Source organism: Ooceraea biroi, chromosome 12, assembly GCF_003672135.1.
Source record: "Ooceraea biroi isolate clonal line C1 chromosome 12, Obir_v5.4, whole genome shotgun sequence".
Taxonomy (NCBI): Eukaryota; Metazoa; Arthropoda; class Insecta; order Hymenoptera; family Formicidae; genus Ooceraea; species Ooceraea biroi.
This window is the reverse complement of record NC_039517.1, coordinates 1,796,479-1,813,679: the sequence shown is the minus strand read 5'-3', so window position 1 is coordinate 1,813,679 and position 17,201 is coordinate 1,796,479. Positions and strand designations below refer to the sequence as shown.

The 17,201-nt window shown below is 48.2% G+C and overlaps 1 protein-coding gene across 1 annotated transcript in view; it reads right to left on the bottom strand.

Moving 5' to 3' along the window:
* The window catches only part of LOC105278796, a 398,031-nt gene extending 382,084 nt beyond the window's left edge, over positions 1-15,947 (bottom strand). The window contains exon 1 of the mRNA XM_026974426.1: positions 13,670-15,947. The gene's annotated coding sequence lies outside the window, so the exon portion shown is untranslated. The remainder of the gene's footprint in view (positions 1-13,669) is intronic.
* Positions 15,948-17,201: the final 1,254 nt, after the last annotated feature.

Below are 17,201 nucleotides of genomic sequence, written 5' to 3'. Positions count from 1 at the left end.
TAGATGCGCCGACTAATCATTCACGAAAGCGCGATGCAAAAGCCACGTAGGGTCGAAACGAAGTTACCGCGCGGAACACGGGGAGAGAAAGAGAGAAAGAGAGAGAGGGCAAGGGAGGGAGAGAGAGAGAGAGAAAGAGAGAGAGTCGGGTACTTCTCGAGGGCCCGGGGTTTGCTATTCCTAGGGTTAATCTCGTTTCGCAGCGAGTGTGTCGTAGGGCGTCTGCGAAGAGCCCGTTGTCTCGACCCACGCGACAGCGTCATCGCGACTCCAAGTCGGATTCGATTGCGCGAAAGTAATTTCGGTGAGTGGCAGCTCGGTGCTCGTAAGCGACAGAGGGAGAGAGAGGGAAAGGGGGAGAGAAAGAGAGTGATGCTCGCTGTCGCAGAGAAACGCCACCCCTCCCCGGGGGGTGCTCCGCCGACTTTATTTTATTCGGGTAATCCGGAGAGAAGTTGTTTAGAGAACGGGATTTCCTATTTGTCGCGAGCGGAGCCAATTATCTCCCGCCCCCGACGCGAAATCTCGATTCCGCTTACAGGAAAGCGGATTAGTAATCGAAACCAACGGATTCCCGGCTGGCTCGTGTCTGCACTTTCAGAACAGTCTTTGCAAAACAATGCATAATTTCCTGCCACGCGTTATTTTAGTTTATTCGATTTCTTTTTTAACAATTATTCAACCCTCGACAGCCTCGTCCAGCCTAGATCACATTCAGACTCCCGCGAGAAACAGAATCCGAGAGATCGTCTCCAGCCGCGCGTCTCGCGCGCCTCGTCGCGGTCCACGAGTGCATCCGTGCGTTTAACGTGGCGATAACGGTATCAAGGTAGTCAAGGGTCCAGCCACAGAGTGCACCGGATACGACGTTCGCGTGCAATCGATACCCGCTGCGTGTGCCTCTTGTGTGTGCGAGCTCTCGTCAGGTCGGGGACCAAGCGAGAAGGACGATCAGCGTCATCCGCGACGAAAACGTAACGTGCGCGATCGCGTATCACGCCACGCGGGTTTGCACCGCGATAACGATACAAGACGCGTTCGTGTGAAAGGGTTGATAACCCGTTCGACTACCGGGAACAAGCGGCGGTTGTTGTGCAACCGGAACCGACGACAGTCGACACTCTGCGTGTGTGGCACGATAACGCGGCGGGGGGATAACAATCGGTCTCAGAAAAACTGATGTTTGCCAGGGTGGATATGGGTACTCCATACGTGGAAAATCGCGATCGGAACGAAAGGCAGATGCGATTTGTTGCCGGATAAAGATAAACGCTGATAAGACCGCAGTGCGGTATCGCTGGCACACGGCGAACTTCGAGAATCGATGATTCAAGATTCAAGATAAACCGATCGCGTGAATGAGGCTTTGTGATGTCGAGCTGTATTACTGGGAGTTCTGTATTACTGGATATTGTAATAATATTGCAGCAATATCGTAATAATACTTCGATATTGTAATAAGCTCGAGATATATCGTAATAATATACAGGGTGGCCCATTTTAATTTATACAGTCGATTTTTTAAAAAACTAAAAGAGATACGAAAAAATGTTTCAGACAGACATGTCACGATTTCGAGGGGGACATAAGATGATACCATTGGTTTGACCTTGAATAGTCGTTTGAAGGTCACGCGAAGATCACCTTCAATTTCTTAAATTGAAACCCCAACTTTTTATTGCAGATTCTTATTCTCCATCGAAAAGTAAGTAACTTTTGTCTGAAACATTTTTCGGAAAAATGTCATCTTATGTCCTTAAAATGATCTTCAAGATGAGTTTTGAGGACATTTTAAGGACATAAGATGACATTTTTCGGAAAAATGTTTCAGACAAAAGTTACTTACTTTTCGATGGAGAATAAGAATCTGCAATAAAAAGTTGGGGTTTCAATTTAAGAAATTGAAGGTGATCTTCGCGTGACCTTCAAACGACTATTCAAGGTCAAACCAATGGTATCATCTTATGTCCCCCTCGAAATCGTGACATGTCTGAAACATTTTTTCGTATCTCTTTTAGTTTTTTAAAAAATCGACTGTATAAATTAAAATGGGCCACCCTGTATATTATAATCTTGATAAAAAAAGATATATACAGGGTGTCCCAGAATTGTGTATGAAGCGCTCGTGAGCGGGTAGAACGCATCGAACTGAGAAGAAAAGTCCTTTACCGTTTTGAAATTTTCGCAATAGTTAACGAGTTATTAATTATTAACAATCGCTATATTAGTCCGGCCTACCGCCGAAAGCAAGCGCGCGGCAAGATGCGACCGCCTAAAGATCGAGGTTGCTAGGCGAGCGGAGAATTGTTTATTACAAGTCGCTCTTGCCTAGCCATTGCCACTTGTAATAAACAATTCCCCGCGCGCCTAGCAACCTCGATCTCTAGGCGGTCGCATCTTGCCGCGCGCTTGCATTCGGCGGTAGGCCGGACTAATATAGCGATTTTTAATAACACAGTTCAACAAACAAAAAACACCGGAACGAGACTAGTCGTTTCTTATAGTTTTTTCGATGCTGAACACCAATCCGGTTTCCAAATTGCTCCATCACGTCACAATTTTGAGAAATTTGCAATTAAAGATACAAAAAGGGCTATTTTGACGAATTGCATCATATTATAGCTACAAAATGTGGCGTGCTGGAGAAGTTTAATTGCAATGAAAATAAAGTATGTTGTTAGGACTTTCAATCCTCAAAAGGAATTTTTGGTGTCCGTTATGGTTCATAAGATATTTATGGTTAAATATGAGGTGTATGTTAGAGAAGCTAACTGTGACTTCGGTCATTGACAATTATCTTTCAATTATGTTCCCTTAAACTTAAGTGTTTTTTAAGTCGCTGAATACGAAATATATGTAAAAATCTGGAGAATATTTACATGTCGTGTCATTGTAAACACAATCTAAGAATAACTCACGGGTTCTCTTCTGTCAGTTCGCGTTTTGTCGCTAAGTGCCACTTATCTAATATAATTAACTTTTAAGCTGTAAAAGCAGAATGCTTCCAAGTTAAGAACATTTATATATATTCTCGGTTCATGATTTTTAAATGCGAGTATGTATCACAGGGCAACATCTAGCGGCAAGACGCGAACTAAACTGACCCGAGTTATTTGTATTCTCATATACTCCATATAACCATGGATATCTTATGAACCATAACCGACACCAAAAATTCCTTTTGAGGATTGAAGGTCTTAACAACATACTTTATTTTCATTGTAATTAAACTTCTCCAACACGTCACATTTTGTAGCTATAATATAATGAAATTCGTCAAAATAGCCCTTTTTTGTACCTTTAAGTGCAAATTTCTCAAAATTGTGACGTGATGGAGCAATTTGGAAACCGGATTCGTGTTCAGCATCGAAAAAACTATAAGAAACGACTAGTCTCGTTCCGGTGTTCGAAAAAAAGTGATTTTTTGTTGAACAGTGTAATTAATAACTCGTTAACTATTGCGAAAATTTCAAAACGGCAAAGGACTTTTCTTCTCAGTTCGATGCATTCTACCCGCTCACGAGAGCTTCATACACAATTCTGGGACACCCTGTATATATTAAAATTTGTAATATTGTATATTATAATAATTTAATATTATAATAATTTTATATTATACTAGAGATTTTTTCCGTGAAATTTGATTAAATAAATAACATAATATATATAAGAATATATAATAATTGCATAAAAGTATTTTCAGATTCGTTTTCGCAGCGGGTTTGCTGGCGTTCGAATGAATTTTAATCCGCGTTCGAAAATTTACATCTCGCGTGCCGCGAACATTCTCCATTCGCGCGGATTCTGCGTCGCGGTTCGGTTCGCATGTGCATTCGCTTCTGCTGCATCCGCGTACATACACCCGCGCGTAATGTACCTATACATATCGCGCGAAGGTATTCGGCATAAATTGTGATACACGAACCCAGGACGTGTTAACGACTGATTAATAACAGCGACAATCGCGGCTCGGATAATAACCGTCGAATAATTCCGCGAATGCCTACACCGGCGTGCCCGGGCCGATCGTATTGAATTGCGACACGACTGCGGTGTATCCAGTCCGGTCGGGCTTGTATCTTTTATTTGCGTGTTGATTCTGCAAAACATCCGCAGGAAACGATGACGTACCGCCCGCAAAAATCACGCCACGACGCGCCTCGCTCTCATCGCGCGTCATGATGAAACGAGCGAGTATTGTCGTTGCGTAAAAATTTCGAAAAAAATAATCCTGAAATCCTGAATGTCCGCTTTGAAATTATTTATTAAATTTGGTATGATGTTTCAAGAGTTGTTGGATCATCCAGCGCGTTTTTCCAAGTCATTTATCTCGCGAATCGTTCGCGATGGATGAAGGAGGGCGAGCGATTCCGCGCGCGAGTCGCGGCGAGGACATTATTTAAGCGATCACTTTTCGCTTTGCATGATTGATCCGCGCGCGATTGATGATACACGTGTAGATCTTTCGGTCGCAACAGCACGGGCCGTTTACGAGCGAGTAAAGTCGCGACGCGCCGAGCTGATACGTAATGGCACGCGTTTTGTGCGGCGCTTCCGCCTCTCATACATAGAGATACGAGTGATTTGCATACATATCAGTTTCATTTCGTTCGAATGCCCGCGTTCGCTGCCCTCACCGTGGCACCAGCACGCGCCATCTCCACGTGCGCGCGCGAAGGGGTGAAGGCATGGTGCCACCGTGTAACTCCATGAAACCCTCCCATGGAGCGACAGATGCCGTTCGCCCGTGCACAATGTTCGTAACGAAGGCAGAATGTGCGACAGTATTATCCTTTTTATTTTAAATTTCGTCTGTACATCGCACGAGAGAAAGAGAGTGAGAGATAGAAAGAAAGAGAGAAAATATATCATCGCGTAAAATTGTAAGAGATTGAAGAATGACTACAAAAAAATTCGAAAATTGTCCAATTAAAAGGCCGAGGCAAAATTACACAAATCTCGGAAGATAATTATTTCCGAACGTACGAAAAATCTCAACCTCGAAGGAAAACCAGTCGCTTTCTCTCGCGCGAGGCATTCTTTTCGGAGCAAAGGTAGAAAAGGTAAAATTGGAATATTTTATTCCTAATTGCGCAAGATAACAGGCGCCTCGTCCAGCCTACCGAGGCAATAATTGATGTCGCGTTTGAGTTTCAGGTGGGAAGATAAGCGATCGACAAGGCGTCCCGCGGCGCGAGCGGACGCCTCCGCGCTTGGAATCGCTCGCCGGACGGTACGAGCCGGAACGAGCGTAAAATAAATAACGTCCGGTGGATTCAGAGGAGTTACGAAAGTTCCCGGACGCCGTGCATCGCACGTCGAGTACCCACACGTAGCACTCGAACGCGTTTCTAAGAGCGAGAGAGAGAGAGGAAAGTGTCGCCCGGAGAGGAATCCGGTTTCCGGCCTCCGCTTTATGCCCGCTTAATAGTTACACATCGAGACGCAACAGCGGACGCCTATGAATAAAGAAGAATTCAATGGACCAGGGGAAGCGGAGAGCAAACTCGCCTTTTGGGGGAGAATGGATTTTTTTGGGACCCAGCAATACTATGAACCGCTTCTGAATGACAAAGCGTCGTGCGCGTACTGAGATAGACTGTTTCCTTCGACGCAGCGTCATTGTAAACGTTTCAGATTCGAGATCATCGACTTTAAAGGGACATTGTGAGACTTTTGTGGTCCATAAAAATCTAATTTGAATCTCCGGATTTCTTCAACATTTGAATTACACACGCGATTTATAGTTATCCAGAAAGCGCGATATAAGGCTGTCAATCATGCAAGAAAGATTTATTTAAGAATCAAAATATCGTAAAACTGTTGTAACCAACATACACTGAAAAAAATCTGGTTGCATTAATTAGAAATCTGGTAGGTTCAACCAGTTTGTCTGTTGGAAAGTGGACGAATCAGAATTCCTTTAGGAATTACCAGATGAGCATGATTAATTCCTTCCTGTTAAATTTACCAGATTTTCTTGACAATAATACTAAATGTATTTAGTTAAATTAACATGACTGTTTAGTGAAAAGAAACGTTTTTCTGTTTCTTTACCGTGAGTTTTCTTGGATTGCTGTAAATGAAATATCATGTTGATATTTATACAGGATGTCCCGTAATAATCGCCTAACCTCTCGCATGCCAATAGAGCAGATCGAGATGAACAGAAAAGTCCCATATCATTTTGCGATATTCGCAATAATAATCGAAATATTGCATATTAAAGTCAAGCGAATCCAGAGCGCGCGGAGGCAAGTGCCGAGCCGCTCGAGGTATAGGATTATTATTACGAATATCGCAAAATGGTATGGGACTTTTCTGTTCATCTCGATCTGCTCTATTGGCATACGAGAGGTTAGGCGATTATTACGGGACACCCTGTATAAAAAAATATAAGAAGAGAACACGTTTTTTCATCCGCCATCACTTCACAGCCATTCCACCAACTAATTTCATTTCACTAGAGGAGGAAAACGTGCCGTCCGTGCCGATCCGTTTCCCGAACATGCATCAACACGCACGACACGAAACAATAGAATGCTGCTGGAGTGCCCTGCGATTAACCAGAATTCTGATTGCATCTTCGTTTGTTCTTATGTCTAGTGTAATATAACTAGAAGCTTTATAGATCCAACTGAAAAATACTAACCAAATTCTTATAGTACAGTCTATCAACGTTCTAGTTATAAAATATCCAGTCCTATCGTGATAACTAGAAATTCTTGGTTAGTTTAACCAAAATGCATTCTATCAGATACGTCTTGTTGATACAATCAAATCATTTTTCCCAGTGTATATATGCAGTATAATAAAAGGAGACAAATTGCACAATGGAAGTGAGTAAGTTTCAAAGACAAATCCCGCATCCTCACGAATTAATTGTTAAAGTTACCCGTCTAAGGTATACACATCTAACGGGCGGCTGAATAAACTCCGCCGCGGCTCCAGACGCGGGGAAGTCGGCCGAATTTTCTGCGGATAATCTCCCACGACTCGACGACTCGATCCGTTGAAATAACGTCGGCCAAGTAACCGGCTCCGAAACAGCCCCGAATCCTATTAGCGAGCACAATGGAGCCGGAGTACGATGACGGTACTCGCGACGGTCTCTTCCCCGGTCAACGAGGCGATCCTGCGGGAGAGTGTGATTGATTCCTTAATAATCGCGTGGCAGGATTCCGGCCCCGCCCGACGCGCACGAGAGAGGCGGCTCGATAATGCAAATTTCAGACGCGACGCGAGTGGTAGTCGCGGTAATTATGTATGGGGGCGAGGGAGAGAGAAAGAGAGAGCGACAAAGGGACGAAAGTGAGAGAGAGAGAGAGAGAGGAGGAGAAGAGAGAAGAGTGGAAAGCAACACCGCGACACAGGATACAAGCGCATAGGGGTGTCACTCGCAGCTGTTTCAACCCCACGCAACGCGAACGAGCCTGCCGCACCCCGCGAAACGAATCAAGGAGCAACAACAGTCACTCGGTCATTAAGGGGCGCAGATCGCTGTTTGATTGCGGAGGCTGTGCCTGACTCTCCTCCCATCTCTTTCTCTTTCTCTCTGTCTCTGTTTCGTGCAGGGACGGACGGCGATATTTCTGATATCCGCGGACTGATATTTTTTTATCTCGACGGCGTACCATTTTTCTAGCCACGTCAGTCTACCCGCTTGCGGAACGTTCCTTTTGTTCATGAATTTGGATGAATTATTTCACAACACTTTGCGTGACGATTTTATAAATTATCTGATCTTCGTGCTGATCTTCGTGCTTCACGAGATACAGTTAATAATTTCTCAGATGATTTCAAAGCTCAAGAGTTTTTCTCGTAACAATTTGTTGTAATATTATTTTTCTTAAAGCGCTGCTCGCAGTGGAGCGAGATTACGTGCAAGATTGCCGTGCATTATATCGTGCAAAACCGGCGGATATACCTCACGAATCCGACCCTGCGCTCGATCTCCGAGATTGTTCTTTCTGAGGAGGACGGTGTCGCGGCGTTGGACCCCTCGATGGTCCCCTCGAGAAACCGCGCATTGCGCAAACAAAAGTCGAGTCGAGAGCGAGAGACGAGTCGGAAGAGACACGCACTCGCGAGGAAATCCTCGTCGAAGCTCCCGAGGAGGCTGTCTGTCGGGTTAAAGGCGATCGCGCGGGAGTTCGGCCGCGACGCGACGTCTCGAGAGCGAGCTCGAAAGGGTTGAAACGTGGGGCGACAAATACAGAAGGGGCCGCGTGATAATTCCTGCTCGGAATTCCGGAAATCGCGAATGCAAGTCCGCGATTGCGTATCCGCGAGCGTCGCGCTTTCGTCGGCGAAGCAGAAGCGCGGTTTAACGAACGCGAGCAATTATTTGTATTATCCCGTGATGAGCGTTATTATAAACGTAATAGTCGTGTCGTTTGTAGCGAGCTAATTACGCGAGTACGAGCGAGTGCGGGCGCGAGTGCTGAACTGTGCAGGCAGTTCACAACGTAACGAGCGATAAATATGTAATAATCGTTAGTCACTCGGCGTCGTTTTCGCGAAAATCCCGGTTATTTTGGCGCCGGCCCAGGCCAGCGGTCGACGATCTCGTCCACGTAATTACCGCTTCGCTTTTATTCGAGAAGAGAACCGCGCGACGCACAAGAACGAGGGCAGAATTCCGCGCGCGACGCGAGCGCGTCTCTCTCTCTCTCTCTCTCTCTCTCTCGAGCGGACGAACGAGCGATATTAATGGCCGGAAGCGGGCGAGTCGATGCATAAATTCGGCGGTCGAGCGATACGTAACGCATCCGTGCTACGCGCATGATACATCGCCGCAGATTGCGCGCTTTGAAATTTTTAAATATCGTTCGCGCACGCACTCCGCTAAAACGCATCGCGAAACGCTGCAACCGCGACGAAATCATTAACGCGCAGAACCGCGTTTGAATTTATTATCGCGCAATAAGTAAAAAAATCACGAGGTACTACCGCTCCAGTTTTTCAGGCGCAATACGTAACTTTAACGTTATTATATTTTAATACACACACTACCATACGTGAAATGCACCGACGAAACGCGCGACATGCGAGCGTACGTCGAGCGTTCAATTGTCCGCGAACGATCTCTCGGTGTGCACTCGAACATTTCCAAGCGCTCCGGAATTTCGAACAGCAAGAACTCCGTATCGGGAACTCCGAGTGCCGCACGAGTTCACTCGGGATATTCGAATAGTACGATCGCGCAGCGTTTCGGAAACACGGATACGCGCGCTCGCGTGCGCTCGTTTCGCCGTTTGGAACGTCTCCAGAGGCGTCTGCCTCGCAAACGAGCGTAGTCCGCCGCGCGCGTATTTCTGCGATCCAGTCACCACATAAATTAGATCGACTTGTCGTTAAATCTTGTCTTCCACCTTAAATAATATAATATACACTTGGTGACTGGCTTAACCGCCACCGCTCGCGGGTTTCCACGAGGGCCAACCCCCTATTTCACGGCGCACCAAGTCGTCGTTCGCGGACGATTTACGAAGCGGGCGTGAACCGACCGCCATCGGATGCTGCGACACGCGAACGAAAAATAAGCCGCGGCGACGATTCGGCCGTGATTAATGCCGACTGACCGGCTTAACAGCGCTGTATTTTCCGCCCCACGCGGTTGCGTGTGTGCACGCAGAATTTATAAAGTGATCGCGGAGCTGACCGAGCTGACGAAATAAGAATCCGATTTTTTATTTTATCGCGGATCTTCGTCGGACTCGTTCGGATTAGCAGCATTATTAACCCTTTGCCTGTAAACGTTTTTATGGCACCTTTATCCTGTAAACGGGGGTCATTTACGTCCACCTCATTAAAAAATAGGTTAAACTGTTTTAATAAATCTGAAACAATTCGTATAGTTATATTGACTCTTCTATTTTGTAAATCAATCGGAAAACCAAGTAAAAAATAGTTTGTTTAAACAATGTGTTTATGTAAACAAAGTAAAACACGGAAAACGTACTATTTTGTTAAAAAAATTATAATTTGGGGACAAATTATCGAAATAAAAAAATCAAACGGGAAATTAAAGCGTAAGGATAATACTTTCAATAAAAAAATATTGCAATATGGCACAATAAAAAAAAGCTTAATTTTTGAGCATGAAAAAAGCATTTTTAAAACATTTGTTTAAGCATGCAAATACAAGTATTTTACAAGAAAATCAATACTTTTAAATTTTAATGTTATTTTATTCACAAAAATAGTTTGAGTAAAGAATATTTACATATAAAAATTGTTGATATGAGAAAAAATAATTATGTTTTACTGCTAAAAAGTGTACTTACACTAAAGATTTTGTCTTGAAACTTATTTTCTAATAATATATATTACAAATCTTTATAAAAAATGTAAAAAGAGTTGATGAAAAAGTCACTCACCTACACACTTGGTATACGTTAACTGTAAACGAGGGTCGTTTACGTCCAGACGCAATTCGAACTGCTTGCTGTACTGGCTGTATGTGGACTAAGCTTACTAAACTTGGGGAGTGTGTACACTGTCTGGATACAATTTTACACGACATAGTCCAAGGCGGCTCCCTTCCTCCGTTTTTAAGGTACCGAAGATAGTCGCTTTCGGCCGGACACAAACGACCCCCGTTTACAGGCAAAGGGTTAATAGCGCTGAAAACTGAAGTCAGCGAAATGCCAGCGAACAAAATTCGAGCGCACGCGAATCCGTTCAGCCAAGTCGGAAGAGATTCCTCTCCCGTCTCGCGTCGAATTCTTTCATTTCCAGGCGAGATGTAGATTCACAGAATATCAGATACAAAAGTCCCACGCAGAGTCCCAGTTTCCAGTGCGGAGGCGCGGCGTTGTCTCGGAAAATTCGATCGTCACGTAAAGAGCTTGTAAACAGGACCATTTTCAGAGACTTATCGTTTCCTGCTCGGCGAACGGATACTCGGGGATTGCGACAGCGCTGGTTTCGGGTCACAGGGTGACGCGGGGGTGCATTTATTTCTTCCGACGCCGGCGACGACGACTACGACTACGATAGGCGCCCAGATATCGATTAAGGCGTTAATGAGGCATCCGCATGTCGATATTCTCACGCTTATCTGACCGCCGATGAACGAAAACATGGTTACTCTCGCAAAATAACTGATCGGCCACGTCGCTGCCTCTGGATCTCATCATCGGTCCTCGTAGTAGATTGTCCGTTAACGTCACTCGCGAACGTTCGATTAATCGAAAGACTCTGCTGTTGTCTCTGCTTTGCCTGGTCAAGTGAACGCGAAATCGTCAAGGGAAATTATTATATTATTCAAGCGCGATTTCGCAACGGGGCTTCGAGTTCCGCTCTTCAGGAAATACTGCTTTCCGCCGGGCGACATAATTGACCATTTATTTCGATCGTTAGCCCGTGTATTATTATTATTATTATTAAATTAAAAGGCAGTAATGGTCCCACCGCCCTCGATTGGCTTGCCGAGATACTCGAGCCAACAATGGAATGTAACCTGAATGTAACAAGATCGCTAGGTCGTTACGTAATAGGAACTTTTGCCAAATCGAAGTCTGGAGACTCCGCCGAGAGGAAGAAAAATCCATTATAATAATAAAGATTCTAATGCGGGAGTTCATTAATTTCACTAATGACGGATGTGAAATTTGATTCGCAGTGTGATGGAAGTCTGTCAGAATGGCTGAACGTAATTTAGCCTGCAGTACAACGTTTCACAATTAAAATTTCACGTAGGTAACGAGTATTAAAACGTTGGCACATTTAGTGCGCTTCGTTACGGAATTCTCTATGTTTAAATATATATATATACATTTTAATCTCTACGTATTTAAATATATTACATTTCTCTCATTGACACACGCTCGCGTGTTTCCATTATTAATTGTTTTCAATACCATAGATTGTTAATAAAATTGAACAACCTCGCGCGTACTCATCAGAGACAAACGATTCCGCTCGAGCCGAAAATGAAGCAATCCATTACCGTAATAGTCCGCTCGGGGAGCCGCGAGCGAGAGACTGATCAGCCATAGGTGCTAAAATTCTTAATCAGAGTAATCCCCCGTTTTGTATCAGTCAATAGCACGGGTGGCTTCCTGATGAGCTGGCCGTCATTATTATTATGCAACGCGATATCGGGGCGTGGAATGAAGCGCGACGTGGATCGACCGGCTCCGAAAACTTGCCACATAACTCACAACTTTGTCGCTGATCGGGCTCGTTAAAGGAGAAACGCTTTTTAGGACACCGCGCGCTCAGGGACCAACTTTTCTCCCGTCATTTGGGGGAAAAGCACTCACGTTGCCACCACGAAAATACATCTTCCGAAACTTCACGGAGGCAGGAGGGACACAATCAAATGATTTCTAATAAACCCTAGAAGCGCCAAAACTGGAGTAATTTCCGGTTAAAATTACTGCAAAGTAATTATTGATCCACGGAGCAAACAAGCGCTTGCTCCGAACAGTTTCAATCGTTGCAGATGTAATCGTGGAGAGACTCGGGGGATCCAGCAGGCCGATTACCGCTTTAACGAGGGTAGGTAATACACGTGCGCGCGCGCATATATGTGTGCACACGCTCGCTCGCTCGCTCGCGGATTACTATATAGACGTACGTACGCTCGCGGAGACGGAGTAATTCCCGTTCGCCTAATGGAGATAAGCCTGAACGTACGATGCGGTTTTCTCAGGTGGCGTAATGAGCGAGGAGGACACGGGGCCCTTAATATCGTGGTCGACCTACCTACTCGTCCTACCCACCCGCCTGCGTCTTCTCGCGGACGCAGGTGCGGCGAAATTGCCTCCTTCGTCGTAGAATCCGTAGCTCCCGGCGACGCGCAGCCTCCGGCGCGGCTTTACGAGCGCGGCGCGCCAAAGCCGAGCGAGCAGAAGCCTGCAGCTTGCATACAACTTGCAGCAATGCGCTTCCTGTCCCTCGAGGGACAGTCGAATGCCTTCCTGCGCGGCGTTATCGTCGCGCGAAATAATTAATCGCGGCTGCGAGCGAGATCGATAGTCGCGCGCGCGCTGCGCCTCGTTTCGTCCTTTCGGCTCGTGCCGGCTTCGGCAGCGCGCTTGAAAGCCGAGCGAGCACGCGCGAAAGCGGTCGGAATGTGACTCGCGGTCGTTGCTGAATTGCAATAAATTTAAAACCGCAAGAGTCGCGGATCTGGAGTATAAAATGAGCTCGACTGATTCCAGCTTCCTTCCGTGTGCTCTTTAACGCACGGTCTGGACAAAAAAAGAGAGAAAGCTTTATTTCTGCTTGCTTGAGTAATTTATAGTTTATACGAGAGTGATTTCTTTGAAGAGGAACAAAGCCGGGCTCCAAGCGTATTCCCGGGAAATTAATCTGGATCGTTATTCGAATCAATAGCGCGCAGCTGGAAACTGCGACTCTGGTGCGCCTCGTTGCGCGATGTTGCAACATTAATTACTCGGCGTCTCCTCTCGGCGTATTCACCTACCAAAAACCTCAATCAAACGTGTCGTGAATACACACGCGCGCGTGGATGGAAGCTACCCGCGCGGAAAGCCCGCCTAGGTGGAGAGCCACTCGCGCGCCGCGAGGAAAATGCAATCGGGAATTTACGAGGATGAAATTCACGCGCTTGGTCTCAGTTTTTCGTGGCGTGGCGCAAACTACTCGCGAGCTACCTTGTCTACTTCTCGTGAAATCCTGCTTGGAGACTCACCGTGCAAATCTGGAGGGAAGCCCCGTTCGTCACGTGCACCCTGCCGGCATTCTCCGTCCCTCCCGCCGCTCGCGACGTTTTTCCCCTCGCTGCTTCGACTTGCCAAAGTCTCCCAGCTTCGACTAGACCGCGAAGAATCGCATCTTCCGCTCCGAGCTCTCGCGTCCGCAGTCGGCGGATGAGATGATGATGATGACTGGTAGACAAATCGGTCCGAGGATTACACAAATCGTGTCGAGCGAATCGCGGAGAATCGTTCGAGAAGCTTGCTGCGAGGATTCTTCGGGACGATAATCGGCGCAGGTTGAAGAGCTACTACGCTCATGGCATCCCTTCGGATATTCTTAACGAGATCTCCCTTTTCCCTCCCTTCGCGTTCGGTTCACGTACTTTGCTAGAAAAATCGACCTGAGGAAGCTGATCGACCGCTTTATCGAGAGGTGGTCACGTGGAAAAGCGCTGCCGAGGAGGAGCCCTTCTCAAGCACCTCCCAAGGCAACGACACGTTATCGATCTCGAGCGGCCCTTAATCGTCCCTCGTTAACGCGTTATCTCGATTCTCCGACTCCTCTTCGAGCTCCGGAGCTCACTCCCTCTCTTCGTTCTCCGCTCCGTCCCTCGCTTCGTTCTCTTCAGCTTCAAGCCTCTCGTTGATCGCGATCGTCGATCGTTCGCCTGCGATTGATTTTATTGTCTCGATCGGCGGCGCGCCGCCGCGCCGGTGATGATCGACAAGGTGCAAATGCGCTAATTGGCGGACGGGGGTCACCGCGTTCTAACCGTCGAGTTAATTATATTTAATTGGCGGGCCATTAATTGTGTCCTTCGTTACGGGCGGACAGTGTCTCGCACTCCTCGCGATCGAGCAGCCGATTACAAGCGACGGACCACCACGTCGACGACGAATGGCGAGCGGGTCCGGAATACCTAGGAACGATCCCTATCTAACGACGCTGCCGAATTAATCCTGCGGGATCTGCTGGCTGCCGCGCGTACTCCCGATGGTCGATCGAGAGGGATCCAAGAGCGGCGCCCGGCCGTGATTCTCCCCGACGAAAAGGGCTCGTTTGTCTCTAGGACGCTCTCTCCCTCACGAGGCTTCTTACGCGCGCGCCTCGATGCCCTCTCCCGAGAGGATCATGGACGTCGAAGGGCCGTTTGCGAGGGTCGTCGTCCACTTTTCTCCGCGAGAGCGTCCTTTTTCCGGCACGATGGGCGTGCTTCAAGTCCGTCGCCTCTACGCAAAAGCTCCCTTATTACGACGATCGATCGGTCACTCCCTTTCCCTCTCGAGATCCAGACTCGTCTCAAAGGACACGCGGGGCAATCGTCCTCCGTACTGTGAGTTTTTTAATTGCAAAGTCGAGTCGCTCGCACGCGCACGATCGACTCTGACAGTCGAACGCTTAGGCACTCTTCGTGGCGAAATAAGGTAACTCCCGACGGGCAACGTGGAAAAGAGTCATCAAAGGTACCTCTCGAAGCAGATCGCGCAAGGAATGCAACAGTCTCGAGGCGCTCCTCACGCCGACACGCGCTGGCAAATGCGCCGAGGAGCACTTGCCTCGCGCTCTTCGTGGTCGTCTGCGTGTTTCGGCGCGCGATGAATCGAGATATCTCTCTCGGATGGCGAATCCTCCGTGCGAAACACTCCGTCGAGCACGCTTTAGACCTGGGATTGGAGATTTCTTTGTGGCGTCCACGCGCACCTCTGAAGTCTCAAGCCTCGAGTCTCTCTACTCTTGTCACTCAGACGCGACGTCCTCGCTTCCACTCGCTGCAACCAACCGAGCTCTACGTGCGCATACACCCTTCGTGCCAGCAGAGTCCCGCACGGTAAATACAAACGTGCTCCATTCGTCTTCACCGACACCGACGAGCGCGAACTTTAATCAACTTTAATGAACTCGAGCCCCGGGGACGTCTCGGCGGATCGATTGCAAACTCTCTGGTTACGTGTGCCGGCGCCGCACGCAGAACTCGCCGCTTCCCGCGGATCTCTCCGGTGGAGCTCGGAGGAGCGGCGAGATCCTCGAACGAGGAGCAACAGAAGGAGGATCAGGAGGATCATCCAACAACGTCGCGGCGGATCAGCGAGAACACGTTCGTTCGTTCCTGTCGTCGTTCAATCGTCGCGCGGACTAACTTTCTCGATCAACTCGCGGCCATCCGCTCGCGCGAGCACCCGGCGGAGGACTCCGAGAGGAGGACCCGGCGCGGAGGAGACACCTTCGCCGAGAAGAGGAGAGGTCACCCCGCAGCGAAGCGGGCTCTCGGCGCGACTGAGAGGCTCGGGACCGCGCCAACGAGAGCCACCCCCGCCGCTGCGAGAGGGTGACGGTGGCCCGGGGGGTGGTGTGTAGGTGCGCGAAAGAGGAAGAGGGCGAGAGGGCGATCGAGAGAGAAAGAGAGAGAAAGAGGAAGAGAGGAAGAGGAAGAGCGAAAGTGCGAGAGGACGAAGAGGGAGCGCTCGGTGCGCGCAGTCGCGAGTTTCGAAAGCTGGACCGACCGTATTAATTGCGCCCTTTCTCTCGTTGCCGCGCGAGGGTGACGCGCCTCGCCACTCGCGAGCACTCGCGGGATGTAGCGGGGCTATCGTCGACTTTCGCTTACGTCGTTGTTGATCGTCATCAAAGGAGGATTTCCAAGCGCGTTCCTCAACTCGCGAGATGCATCCCTTTTCCATGCGCCCTTTATCAAACCGACCACCGACGACCCTAGTCGCCGCTGCGCTGGGTCCGCTTGCCCTTCCGTCCCGCCACTCTCTACCGACTTTGTTCTCCCCTTCGGCCTACCACCGCGCGCACCCTGAAATAATGGACGGATAATCTGTTCTGGCGCGGTCCCGCCGGGACTAAAAGGTTCCTGTACGAATTCGTTGAGCATTCGCCGCTAACCCGTACCCCTTCCACCCCCTCCCCCCTCCCGCGCTCTCACTCTCTGCTTGCTTTCTCAACTTTTTCCACTCTCACCGCCACTCGGCGCGGCCACGCTCCCTTTCCGGACCGCTGCCCTTTGCTCTCTCGGGATACGCTAGACCAACGCGGGATGCCGACCTCAAAGTTGCCGAGCGAGGATCGAGGAGAATCGTCGCTTCGTTCGAGGATCAACGTTGTTTTCCGGGAGATACGTCGCGGCTTTTATCAACGCATAGTAGTCCGTAGAATCCGCAGCTTCGAGTCGACTTAAGTCGACTGAGCCTCAAGTTTGTTGCTTCAGACAACAACGCGGAAACCGTCCCTGCGTTTATCCGCGGGTGAAAGCCCGTCATTACGCGCGCGCGTAACGTATTATCTATATCTCTCCGCAATCGTTACATCAGAAATCCTCCGCGAGCGCTCGCGCGAGACTGGCAAAAATAACTGATAGACTGGATGGATCCCGAGTCCATTCGGAATGCAATTTTTTCTTCATTCTAGTGAACCGAGATTCGCCGCTCGACTGCAGATTTGCGACAGGAAGCCTCGTAAGTCTCCGGAAGCGGCGGCGAATCGATATCGAGTGACGGTATCGCTCGCTCGGACGCTTTTTC